The following is a 13,376-nucleotide window of genomic DNA, read 5'->3' on the forward strand; positions in this document are numbered from 1 at the left end:
CAGGGGATGCTATGAAGGCCAAAAGTATAACTGGGTTCAAAAAGAACTAGATAAATTCATGGAGGATAGGTCCATCAATGGTTATTAGCCAAGATTGTCAGTGTGGCTTCCTGGAAAACTAAACAAAAAGATGTGATGGCCCGGGTCACAGATTGGAGGCCTATGGTGATTTTCATTTCCCCATGTTATTACCAACTGTATGTGCCAAGAAGAGAGAGCCAAAGATAGAACCAAGGACAGAGAGATGGTTATCATGGAACTAGGGATATGATTATCCTTGGGTGAAAGTTATCATGGGGTGGGGTTATTGTGGGGTTCAGGTTATCATGACTTTTAGGGAAAAGATTATCATGGAGATTAGGGATAAGGCTATCATCTAGTTACGGTTATCCTGGAGTTAGGGGTAAGTGCCATTTTCCACCCTATTGCTTGGACTTTGTCGTTCTTCTCTTTGCATCACCTCTGTGACAATTTGGGGAATCTGCTCCGTATGTCTTGTGAATTCCAGTCTATCCTGTGAAGACATTATTACAACATTGTTGGGTTGTGGCGCCTCCATGTGGAATCTGAGATGTCTTGACTGGGGAGAGCTGGGTCACCAAGACTACGGACAATGGTCACTCGTTAGACCCTAAATGGTCACCCATTCAGGCAGAAACACATTGGAAATTGGGTTGGCTGAGGCTGGCAGGATCTACCGGTCCAACTCCTCTGCAGGGAGGGGGAAGAGGAAAATCAACCATGGCAGAACAAAGAAACCAGGTATTGGGATGGGGGACATGTAACCTGGAGGAAAGACTCACAGAAGCAGGAAAATTTTGGCACAAGAACAGCAGAGATGGGAAGGAGAGGGGGCGAGATGGGCAGGCTTTGAGAGCCGAGAGGGGATTCCTGTTTAACTGTGGACCAGCCAAGGTGAGAAAAAGGCAGCTGAGCTGGAAAGACACCGGAATTTGGAAGAAAAGTCGTGAGCTGTGGGGGAAGGGTGTGGGGCAGCCATGGGGATTCTGTCCAAACACAAAGAACGCTCCAGACCATTGCGGAACCCGAGCCAGAGAAATGCCCATAAGTGTATTGGGTATTTTGTTTAAAGCGGTGTATTTTTTGTGCTAGTAAGCACAGCGGAGTGTTTTTGTTTGTTTGTTCGTTTGGAGGAATAGTTTGTTACTGAAATATGCAGTTCATTCACCAAATAGTTCTTACTTCAAAGCCACAATAGACACCTATTATTCCCCCCAAGGAATGCCTGCTGTCCAGAGCCTGCCAGAGAACTATAAAATAACTCTAGGGCCCCGATCCTATTATCTAAGATCTGCTTAAGCTTCATGGGGGAAATTTGTATCACAAGGCTGAGGTCTCCAGCTCCAGTCTGGATCACCTTGATATTGGACATCGGACTGTAACCTGTGGAACTAATTCGGAAAGAACTCTTTGCAACTCTGAAGCTCACCATCGCTGCTATGAAACTGACCTAAGAATTTTATTCATATCTGTATGTATATGATCTATTAACCAATACTCTCTTTCTTTTCTTTTTTAATAAAGTTTACTTTAGTTAATAAGAATTGGCTGTAAGTGTGTATTTGGGTAAGATCTGAAATATCCATTGACCTGGTGGGGAATGTGTATGATCCTTTGGGATTGGTAGAAATGTTTAGAGGATAAACAAGATTTTCAGTAATGCTCATCATATTCGACTTGGCTGTCTGGATGGGAGCTCAAGGCTGGGTTGCTTTAAGGGAACCATATTTCTGGCTTCTGGGTAACCAGTACGGTATTGTAGAAGGTGTTTTGTTGCTGTCTTGGTGAATCTAAGTGTTAGAATAACCACCAGTCTGGGGGAGGCCTGCCCCATTCTTTGCAGTTTGCCCTAATTGAGCAATCTCAGCGTGGCCCCCCGGGACCATAGTCACAACCAGTTTAACGCATTCTAAAGGCAACAATCCAGATCTTTTAAAGGTATTTTAAGTGTTGTTCTGCTCATCTTTGCAGACCTGAACTGATTTAGGATTCTAACTCTAATTATAGAGACTTGGGGTCAGATTGTCAAAGAGAGTTGGGCACCATTATGTGCAGCAAGGTGCCTAGCGGGATTTTGAAATGCCCCTAAACACCTGTAAAAGCTACTGCTTTGGAACCTATGCCTAACGGAGAGTCAATGGCAGTTAGGCACCTAACCTGCACAGCTATCAGAGCCGTCTCTGGCTTTTTTGCCGCCCCCCGCCCCCCCGGCGGGGAGCGAGGCAGGGGAGGGCACCGAGCCCGGCCGTGGCCCCGCTCTCCCCGACCAGCCGGAGCGCCGGGGGAGGGCGGCCCCGCTCTTCCCGGCCGGCCGGAGCGCCGGGGGTAGAGCAGCGAGCCCGGCCACGGCCCCGCTCTCCCTGGCCGGCCGGAGCACCGGGGGGAGGGCGGCAAGCCCGGCCGGGGCCCCGCTCTCCCCGACCGGCCAGAGCACCAGGGGAGGGTGGCGAGCCCGGCTGCCGCCCCGCTCTCCCCGGGTGAGCACAGCCCCCCTCCAGGTGCCACCCCAAGCACATGCTTGAGAGGCTAGTGCCTGGAGCCAGCCCTGACAGCTATGTTTGAATATCCTATTTGGAGTCCATCTGTATCTTGAAGTGCCTAAATCCCTTTGACACTGACCTGTAGGGTGTGTTTGAAAATTCTGCCCCTTGTCTACACTCCAATTTGTACTGATTTGGCTGAATGGGTATAAATCTCTGAGCAGATGCTGCTCAGTTCCAGGCCAGGACTACACAAATGGCCGTGAGGATATAACTAGGTGTGTGATTTGATACTGCTTGGTGCCACCTGGCTGCCACCTCGGAGATTGCTTCCTATTGGTCTAGAGCTGGCATCCGTAAATATACAGATGCAAAGTAAACCAAAAGGAATGGTTTGAAACCCATATTAGGGCACGCACACATACCCCTCCCCCAAATATGAATGTCCATTCATTGTGCTAGGAATTGAGTCCCCTATATTGTAAGAATAATTTGGCAGATAATACTGATAATCTTTTTAAATAATTTCTCTGATTTTCACTATTTAAATTTTCACAGTTATGCAAAATTATGGGTTTTCAGCATTTGTTTTTCATTTTTATTGATTTAAATCTTCACAGTTGTGGAAGATTATGGCAGGGGGTATCAGGCACTAATAATTTAATGACAGTAGAGGTCAAGATTTAAAGAATTAATGCTTTAAAACCATTAAAACCCACATTTTCAATATCCCATGTCAAAAAGTGTAAAGTAAATATCCTTAAACTCTAATAAGTTCTGAAACAGCATTGTTCTTCCTTTGCCTATCTGTAAATTTCAATGATTACCAATGAAAATCTTTTTTGTCGATTTGTGTGTGTATGGTGAAATCAACATTGACTGACAAAAACGGAATCCTTCCAGAGTTGTGTAGAATTGTGACTGTGTAACTGTGCAGCTGTTTAACCGTATAACCATACAACTGTGGCTGTACAATCATGCAAATGTAGAGTTGTACAACCATACCTATATAAATATATAATTTATAAATGTACAACTGTAACTATTTAACCATCAGAACGGTTATACTGGGTCAGACCAGTGTTCCATCTAGCCCAGTATCCTGTCACTGCTATTCAGAGGGAATTAACAGAACAGGGCACGGGGTTCTGTCCCTGACCGTATTGATGAATAACCATTGATGGACCTATCCTCCATCAACTTATCTAATTCATCTTGGAACCCAGTTATACTTTTGGCCTTCACATCCCCTGGCAATGAGTTCCACAGGTTGACTGTGTGTTGTGTGAAGAAGTATTTCCTTTTGTTTGTTTTAAACCTGCTTCCTAATAATTTTATCGGGTGACCTCTGGTTTCTATAGTACGTGAAGGGGTAAATAGCACTTCCCTATACACTTTCTCCACCCGTTCAAGATTTTATAGACCTCTGTCAAATCCCCACCACATAACTGTAATTGTGTAAATATACAACTGTGTCTATATAACCGTGTAACTGTGTAACCATGTCTGTATAACCATATAACTGTAACAGTGGCTGTCAAACCATGGTATTGTGTATCTCTCAGTCCATCTGTGTACGTATGAGGCTGCCGTCACTCCACCCATGACTTTCATCCGGTGCTGGGTCTTTCCCCTGCCCCTCCCCTCTCTAACAGCTATGAATCTGCCTCACCTAGGGGGAGAATGTTCCGCCAACCAGTCACCCAACAGGGCTTCCCAGCAGGCCCACAGACGGAGGCATCAAGCAGACACATGGGGCTGATGGAGGCCGTGAACGCAATCGGATTCTCCAGCTCCACCAGCGCGATGTCAGCCTGGGCTGTGTCACTGTCAAAATTGGGATGGGGGACGACCTGCTTCACCGATGAGAATGGCTGGTTGTGGGTCTGATCAAAAATCCGTTTTTCACCCATCTGCACCCAATATGCTGAATTGACCACAGGCCTGGATGCAAAAATATCTGATTAGGGAACAGCCACACACCAATGTCTCACAGGCATGGCTTGCCCAGCACTGAGATGTAGCCACCTCTGGGGCGCAGCAGTTGGGGAACAGATGCACAGGGATTCTGTGCAACAGGAAGCCAGTGGAAAGGGAGAGAGAGTCCTTCCAGAACAGCTGCAGTCACTCTCTGTGCCCTGCCTGGGGTACTTACCGAGCAAAGCACTGAGCTGCAGCCACCACCCAGCTCTCAGAGATGAGCGAACCGCCGCAGATGTGGGAGCTGGACATCTGCACGCTGACCTGCCAGGGCCAGTCCCCGTCCTTGACATCTTGGCCATTGAAGATGCGCCCTGAGACCAACTGCTTGCCACAGCCTGGGAAGAAAAGAGGGAAACTGCATTATCCCTGGGCAAGGGAGCTGACGTGAGGAGAGTATAAATAATTATAACAATTACCTGATGATAAGAGAGCAACTCATTTGCCTACCAGAGCTGAGGAGAGAACCCAGGAGTCCTGGCTCCCAGCTCTTCCTGCTCTACCCACTAGACCCCACTCCCCTCCCAGACCCAGGAGAGAGCCCAGAAATTCTGACTCCCTGCCACAGTCTGGTTCCAAATGTCCAGTGCAGGTAAATCACCTTACTTGTCTCATTGGAATTCCCATGAGCACTGTGACACTTTTCAGGGTGACTTGCGGTGTCTGGATCTGCTATTGTAATAATCTCTGCACAAAGTTAGCCGTGCAAGGTATTGTTGCTCGTCAATATTGTCCTGGTAAAATGGGTGTGGCCACATTGCATGTGAAGTGATCAGATTCCCCTGTCTGATGTTACTAAAGCATGTTCCAAGTCTGGGGAGTGGCCAAACCTGCTCCTCGGAGACAAAGGGCAAGCTGACCCCTATCCAGATGTAAGCAAGGCCAATGGGCCATTGCCTGGAAAATGGCCATTCTTTGGCAGGAAAGGGGGCATGGGAGAAAAATATACATCTTAGCAAAGAAACAGCCTGGAGTTGCCATCCACACAGACTGCCTGTCGCCGTGCTCCCAGCTGGAACTGCTTCTGAAAAGGGGGACATATCAGCTCCTGTAGTATCATCAATGCTAATAAAAGCTAGAAAATGCTCTCTGACAATCACCATTGCAGGGACATTTTCACTAGGTTCTGTTGTTGTTACAAAATGCACCATTAAAGTCATTTGTTCCATATGGCTGATGTCAGGGGGGCAGTCCAGAATAACAGAGTAATATCTTGCTGACTTCAGATCTGCCTCAATCTTCTGTTTGACTTTTGTTGCCAGTAATTGTATGATCTCATTTTGAATTGTTTTTCCAAGGTCGTGTGGTGTATCCATTTCTTGGGTGGTGACTCTTCTTAGATGCTCCTGGAGCACAGCATCAAACTCAGCCACCAGCTCCACAATTTTAAGGAAGTTTCCATTGTTTGGCACATACAGCTGATCTGAAGTGCCACGCAGTGCTAGGTTTTGGGTAGCAAGCATTCTCACAATGGCAATGAGCCTATTTAGAACATTTTGCCGGTAAAGAGACTCTGATGCAATCTTCTCTTGATGCTGATCATCTATGGTGGCCTTTAATCTGAGTCTCATCTCAAGCTCTTTCCACCTATGGAATGCTCTTTGGTGATTTGCCGCCTTCTCATAGCATGCCAGATTTCTAGCTAGATTTTTCCAGTCCTTTGTTCCCGTAGAACCCAATGTTGCTGGAACATTAGACTAGAAGAATTTGCAACAAAAACAGTATGCAGCATTCTGGGTTTCTGAGTACATAAGCCATGGCCTCTCCACTTTGTCACCATTGGGCATTTCACACCAGTAATGTGTTGGGTGGAAACTTCTATTTTCATTGTCTTTGGGGAACATGAAGTTTTTCACTTGCTGTGGCCCATGCAGTACAAGGAAGTCCCTCAGGCTACTGCTCAAGTGGGTCCACTGTCCTGGTTCATCTAGACCAGAGGTGAAAGTAAGCTGGTACGGTCCGGCACAGCATACCAGCAAGAGCCAGTACACCGTGCCGGACCACACCGGCTTCTGCGGCGGGGATTTAAAGGACCTCGGGGCTCCCCGCAGCCATGGGGAGCCCCAAGCCCTTTAAATCCTGGGCCGCAGCTCCAGCAGCCGGGCTCGGGCCGGCATTTAAAGGGCTCCTCCGAGCTCCCTGCCGCAGCGGGGAGTCCGGAGGAGCACTTTAAATCCCGGCCCTGGCCCGCAGCGGCAGCCAGGCCGGGCGGCGGGGAGCTCGAAGGAGCCCCTTAAAATGCTGGCCCCGGCCCGCAGCTCCGGTGGCTGGGGCCGGCATTTAAAGGGCTCCTCCAGGAAGCCCGGTGGAGCCTTTAAATCCTGTCCGCAGCTTTGGCGGCCGGGATTTAAAGGGCCCGGAGCTCTGCAGCGGCTGGAGCCTCGGGCCCTTTAGTTCACCCCAGTGGCTACCAGCCACCTCTGCAGCTGGGAGCCCCCTGGGTGATTTAAAGGCCCTATGAATCCCAGCCATAGCTGGTGCCTCAGGGCCTTTAAATCTTGAGGCCCCACCTCTTCCCAACACTGAAATGTGTTGTATTTTAAAATTAAAATTTTGGAGAGCTAAATTCCACCGAAGAAGTTTTCTGTTATTTTCCTTGATGGTATGAAGCCACTTCAGCGCAGCATGGTCAGTTTGCAGGTGGAAATGCCGCCCCCAAATGTATAGGCATAGCTTTTTCAGAGCATACACAATGGTGTAACTTTTTTTTTTGTGGTGATTGACCAATGGCTTTCCCTCTTAGACAGTTTTTTGCTGAGAAACACGACAGGATGAAATTTTTGATCCAGTTCTTCCTGCATTAAAACTGCTCCTACACCACGATCGGAGGCATCTGTGGTTACTAGGAAAGGTTTGTTAAAGTCTGGGGCCCTTAGCACAGGGTCAGACATGAGTGTCTCTTTAAGCTGGTTAAAGGCCTTCTGACACCTTTTAGTTTACTGAACTGCATTTGGCTGTTTCTTTTTGGTTAGGTCTGTTAGTGGGGCAGTGATTTGGCTGTAGTGCGGTACAAATTGCCTGTAATATCTGGCCAAGCCTAAGAAGGATTGGACCTGTTTCTTTGACTTTGGGATAGGTCACTTTTGGATAGCATTCACTTTAGCCAGTAGGGGGTTGATAGTTCCTTCACCAACATGGTGTCCAAGGTAAGTCACTTTGTTTAGGCCCATTTGACACTTTTTAGACTTAACAGTTAGCCCTGCCTTCCTTATCCGCTTGAAGACTTTTTGTATGTAAGCAGAGTCAGGATGAGCTCTACCCTGACATCTGGTGGTGAATTGTGGCGAGTTGTGGAAAAGAACTTCAGGGACTGGTCTTGTTTGCATAGGCACACCCACCCCGCCTAGCACGAGCCCAAATGGTCACTTTGGCTGCTGTAGGATCCCCAGTTTCTCTGTTATTGGGGCAGGAAGAATAAAGTGTTCTTACCCTGATTATGTGAATCAAGGACAATTAAACTGTTTTACAGAGGGACTCGTCATCAACTAAGTAGCACTCGCTAGACAAGGGACATGGGTTCCAAAACCAAGTGAATTGAGAAAGGCTGGGGATGGGTAGTTATACCTGATGGTATGGGCCCCTTTTGAGGGCCTGAAATACCAATTGCACCTTCTTGCTCTACTGTGGAATATCAGAGCTAATTTTAATTCCATTAGAAGTCTAGTTACAGGCTGCTGAGCTGAATTTACTTTGGGCCAATGGTGCACCAGCACTGAGGCTCCCCTACTACAAGCTGAAATCACTGCTGGGGGTGTGAAGATATGTTGCTGAGTAGTAGGCAGAGCAGAGCAGCTTGTGGGACATCTGGTGGAGCGGAGCAGATGGTAGAGCAGAGCAATTGGCGGAATGGCTGGAGTGGCTCATGGGACGGCTGGTGGAGTGGAGCGGCTGGTGGAGTGGCTCACAGTGAAGGCTGCAGCAGAACCACATGGAGAGGTGGGGCAGTCGGCCTTGGACTACGTAAGGTGCCCCTTAACACTACTGTCCCCCTGCCACCCGGCTGGGAGGTAAAACTCTGCAGATAAACTTTTGAACTCTGGGGCTGCACTGACCAGGGACAGAGACTTTTGGGGGTGTTGGACTTTTGGGTGATTTTTTGGGTTGCTGGACTTAAGACCCTGAGGGGGAAAGGATGCTGCCTAACTTATTTGGGGGGGGGAGGTCTTTTGCTCATGGTTTGTGTTATGAATCCTGTTTGTGGTGTTTCCCCAACATAATGCCGCATTGTTTCCCTCCTTTTTAAAAGGATTTTGCTACACTCCGACTCCGTGCTTGCGAGAGGGGAAGTATTGCCTCTTAGAGGCACCCGGGGGGTGATATGTAATTGTCCCAGGTCACTGGGTGGGGACTTGAGCCGGTTTTGCATTGTGTTATTGAAACAGAACCCCTAGATACTGAACCCAGCCCTTGTTGCTGCCAACTCAGACGGGCAGAAGTTTACATGTAGATGCTCCAGGTTTTCTGCCAATGAATCATAAAATATGGCCACATCATCAAGGTAGACCACTGCAGATTCTCCCAATCCTGCTAGGAGACTATCCACAAATTTATGGAAGGTGGCGGGTGCATTTTGCAGCCCGAAAGGGAACACATTAAATGTATACAGCCCTACATGAGTGACGAAGGCTGACCTTTCCTTGACGGATTCATCTAGCGGTACTTGCTAGTACCCCTTGGTTAAGTGTAAGGTAGAGATGAACTGTGCACATTCCAGTTTCTCCAATAGCTCGTCTGTGCATGGCATTGGATAGTTATCTGGGCAAGTTACAGCATTTAGCTTACGGAAAAGCATATCTCCCTATCCGGTTTGGGAACTAGAACCACAGGAGATGCCCATGCACTGTTAGAGGGGTGGATTACACCCATCTGTAGCATGTCCTGGATCTCCTGTTCTATAGCAGTTTTGGCTTGAGGAGTCACCCGGTAAGATAGGGGCGGGGTCCAGGCTGTTTAGGGAGGCACAGTCTTCCCTACCCGGCCCTCCATACAGTTTCAGAACCCCGAGGTCACCCTCAGGCCAAAAAGTTTGCCCACCCCTGGTATAACAGGTTCTTTTGTTGCTGCCTTAGCCAGTGTCCATTGTTCCTGGGAGGCTGGGCTGGGTTTGTCCCATCCGTTCCCTGACGAGGTGTGAACTGTCTCTCTGTTCTTGGAGAGTGTAGGGAGACAGGGTGGCTGCCCTCCAAACCTGAGGGTAAAGGGCCTTTCCCTCAGCCTGAGTGGGCGGGGCCAGCCCAAGCTTGCTCCACCCCCCGGAAGGGGAGGGGTGGAACAGGAAGTATAAAGGGCGGGGCCCTTAGCTCAGTTAGGGCAGCACCAGGGAGGGAGGCAGACACAGACCGTGGGCTGCTCCCTTCAGACCCTGCTGCCACACCAGGGGAGGCCCTGGACCAGTGGAGACCTCACCTGGAGGACGGACTGGGGCTGCCAGGACTGCCCGCGGCCGAGTACCCAGAGGAACTGGAGGAGCCTGAGCCTGAGGGGGAGCTGGAGCTGCCAGCAGCGGACTACCCCGACGCACTGGCGGGACCAGAGGGATTCGGACGAGCGATCGGGTAGGAAGTAGCCCAGGGACAGAGCTGCACAGTGGTGAGTCTATATTGCGGAAAGACCCCGCTGATCCAGTGGCAGGACCCTCGTCCTGCCACTGTCAGGGCCCTGGGCTGGAACGCAGTGGTGTAGGGTGGGCCTGCGTTCCCCTACCCGTCCGAGCCACGCCGGGACCTTTGCCGGCGCTCCCCTGCCTGAGGGGCGCGCTACTGACCTTTGCCGGCGCTCCCCTGCCTGAGGGGCGCGCTACTGACCTTTGCCGGCGCTCCCCTGCCTGAGGGGCGCGCTACTGACCTTTGCCGGCGCTCCCCTGCCTGAGGGGCGCGCTACTGACCTTTGCCGGCGCTCCCCTGCCTGAGGGGCGCGCTACTGACCTTAGCCGGCGCTCCCCTGCCTGAGGGGCGCACTACAGACTCTGGCTGGCGGCCGCCCCGCCGCTAATTCCCCGCTGACGGAGGCGTGACCCAGGCCGGCCAGTGACCTCGTAGCTCCCCACCACCCCCTAGCGGGTAGGTGGGCCGACGCCGATCACAGAGAGTTTTTGCATGGGCTTCTCTTAGCCATGAGGATACATTTTCAGCCTCATAACTATATACATGAAATTATAACCTATAACTTTACTATAACCTTACTGTAACAATTACTATCTTGGTAGTCCATCGATCCGGTGACAGCAATGCTCAGTGCATCATGAGCCTTCCGAAGACACCCAACATGAAAAACTTTGCATTGGATGCCGCACCATCATTTTACAAGGATGATCATGGGGGTTCTGGGTATACCCCAGAGGTACAGAGCGTCACACCCACCCACCTCTCATCTATCCACCCATCTATCCATCCACCCCCTGTACATACCCACCCACCTACATATGTACCCACTTACCAGGGCCGGCTCTAACTTTTTTGCTGACCCAGGAAAAAAAGAGGGGGTGCTGCCCCCCCCACCGTGAGCACCACACCGCCGTACCCCCGCCCCAGCGCCGCCTAAATCCCCGCCCCCGAGCACCACGCCGCCCGAAGCCCTGCCCCCCGAGCGCCGAGCCGCCCGAAGCCCCGCCCCCTCCAAGCGCCGTACGGTCCGAAGCCCCCACCCCCCCTCCGAGCGCTGTGCCGCGCCAGCCCCCACTCCTCCTCGAGCCCCGCCCCGCACCAGCCCCCGCCTCCGCCCCCCCAGCGCCATGCCAAGCCCCTGCCCCCGTCCAAGCGCCGTGCCACGCCAGCCCCCACTCCCCCTCCGAGCGCCGCGCTGCGCCACACCACCTTGGCCATCATTGGGAGAAGGTTGACGAGAAGGTCCCATGACTTTGTGGGGCCACGGATAGGGTGTGAGTATATGAGAAGGTGCAGGGAGAAGTGCAGCCAAAAATGCAACAGTAGGTCTAGGAGGAGCCGGAAAAGGGGCTGCAACCTGGCACATTCAATGTAGGAATCACACCGCAAAAGGGACAGGCATTAGGGACAGGGGTGAACCGCAGCAGGTACACACCCATATTCATGGCTCCATGAAGGAGCCGTCAACCAATATGCCTGGTGGGCTGTGGGGCCAAGAATGGTCCACCAGGATTCCTCACCCTCAATAAGGGGCAATAGGTCCCACCAATTAGCATCAGGGCAGGACACTAGGGTGAGGAAATGGAGAATATGGATCTCAAGCATGTACAGATGTGCCCTTCGTTCGAAGGCAAACTGGCTGCAGGTCACACAGCCAGCCCGAGGAATGTGGGTGGGACATCCGGAGGGAGGGGGGCTCATGGGGCACGGCCCTATGAAGAGATCTAGAGAGCCCATGTGTGGGGTACGGAGGGAGCACCCTTCCGCAGGACCCACTCGAGGTAAACCTGAACCGTGGGCAGTAAGGCTGCCCTCACCTCCTGAAGTATGTTTCGGGGCCTACGAAGGATGGAGATCACCATGCACTGAGCAAGCATCAGGGGCTCCACCCAGGCTCCCAGGTCATAGTCCAGGAGGTCTCCGATTCTGGTGACTCCTGCCAGGACCAAGCTCTAGTGCACTCTGCCACCTGCGCACCGAGTTGGGGGTTGCGTAGCAGAGGCTCCATGAGGAGATCCACCCCCTCGGTGGCTGCCATGGACTTCGTTGCTGATAGCAGCTTCCAGGTCTGGAGGATGTCCCGGTAGAAGACCAGCAGTTCTGATAGGGGTCACAGAAGACCCCACAGGTGGAGAAAGAAGAGCTGCTGGTTGTATCGGAGCCCTCGGAGACGGCAGAGGAAGGCGTGTGCCAATGTGCTCCACGCCGGACTGCCTGCACCATAAAGGAGTCTCTGCAGGGCCTGGAGGTGGAAGACATGGACCTAGCTGTGGAGGCAGACCAGGCCCTGTCCTCCCTCCTCCAGGGGAAGACTCAGAACCCCCTCAGAGACCCAGTGCAGTCCTGGCTAAAAGAACTCCAGAACTATCTTCTGAAGGTAGGCCAGGATCCCCGGGGCTGGGTTCAGGGGGTTGAGCCAGTGCCAGAGCATGGACAGGACCAGTTGGTTCAACACCAGTGCCCTCCCCCACAGGGAAAGGCACCGGAGCAGTCCTGTCCACCTCCACAGTTGTTCTGACACCCTGCCCTCCAAATCCTGCCAGTTCTCCGGTAGAGAAGGATGCGTGCCGGAAAGGTAAATACCAAGATAGAGCAGCAGACCCGCGCTCCACCGAATGGCTTGAAGCGTGGGTGGGAGGGAGCTTGTCTGCCACCCTGCCCCGACTGTCAGGCCAGAGCTCTTGACCCAGTTGACCCGGGCGGAGGAGAACTCTGAATAGATCGCTTGGTAGGCCTCCACCCGCACCAGGTCACCCGGGTCCTGGACCACGAGGAGCATGTCGTCAGGGGACACTGATAGGACTAGCCACAACTCCAGCTCACAGAGCACCAACCCCATCAACCTCCGACAGAGGAGACAGAGGAAGGGCTTGATTGCCAGAGAATACAGTTGGCCTGACAGTGGACAGCCGTGCTGTACTCCTTTCCTGAAGCTGACCAGCTCAATCAGGGTCCTGTTGAGCCTGACCAAACACTCTGCAGAGGTGTACAGCACCTGGAGAAACCCCACAAACTGGAACCTGAAGCCAAACACCCACAGAGTGCCCAGGAGATACCTGTGATCCATCCTGTCGAACACCTTCTCCTGGTCCAGGGACAGGAGGGTGAATGACAGACCATCCTTACACCCAAGCTCCAAGAGGACCCAGACCAAATAAAGATTATTAAAGATGGAACAGCCCGGGACGGTGTACGTCTGGTCTGGATGGACCACATCTACCAGCATGGACCCCAGGTGCAGCGAGATGCCCTTCGCTATGACTTCGTAATCTGAGCTGAGGAACAAGACGAG

The sequence above is a fragment of the Malaclemys terrapin genome, chromosome 4 (assembly GCF_027887155.1).
Source record: "Malaclemys terrapin pileata isolate rMalTer1 chromosome 4, rMalTer1.hap1, whole genome shotgun sequence".
Classification (NCBI taxonomy): domain Eukaryota; kingdom Metazoa; phylum Chordata; order Testudines; family Emydidae; genus Malaclemys; species Malaclemys terrapin.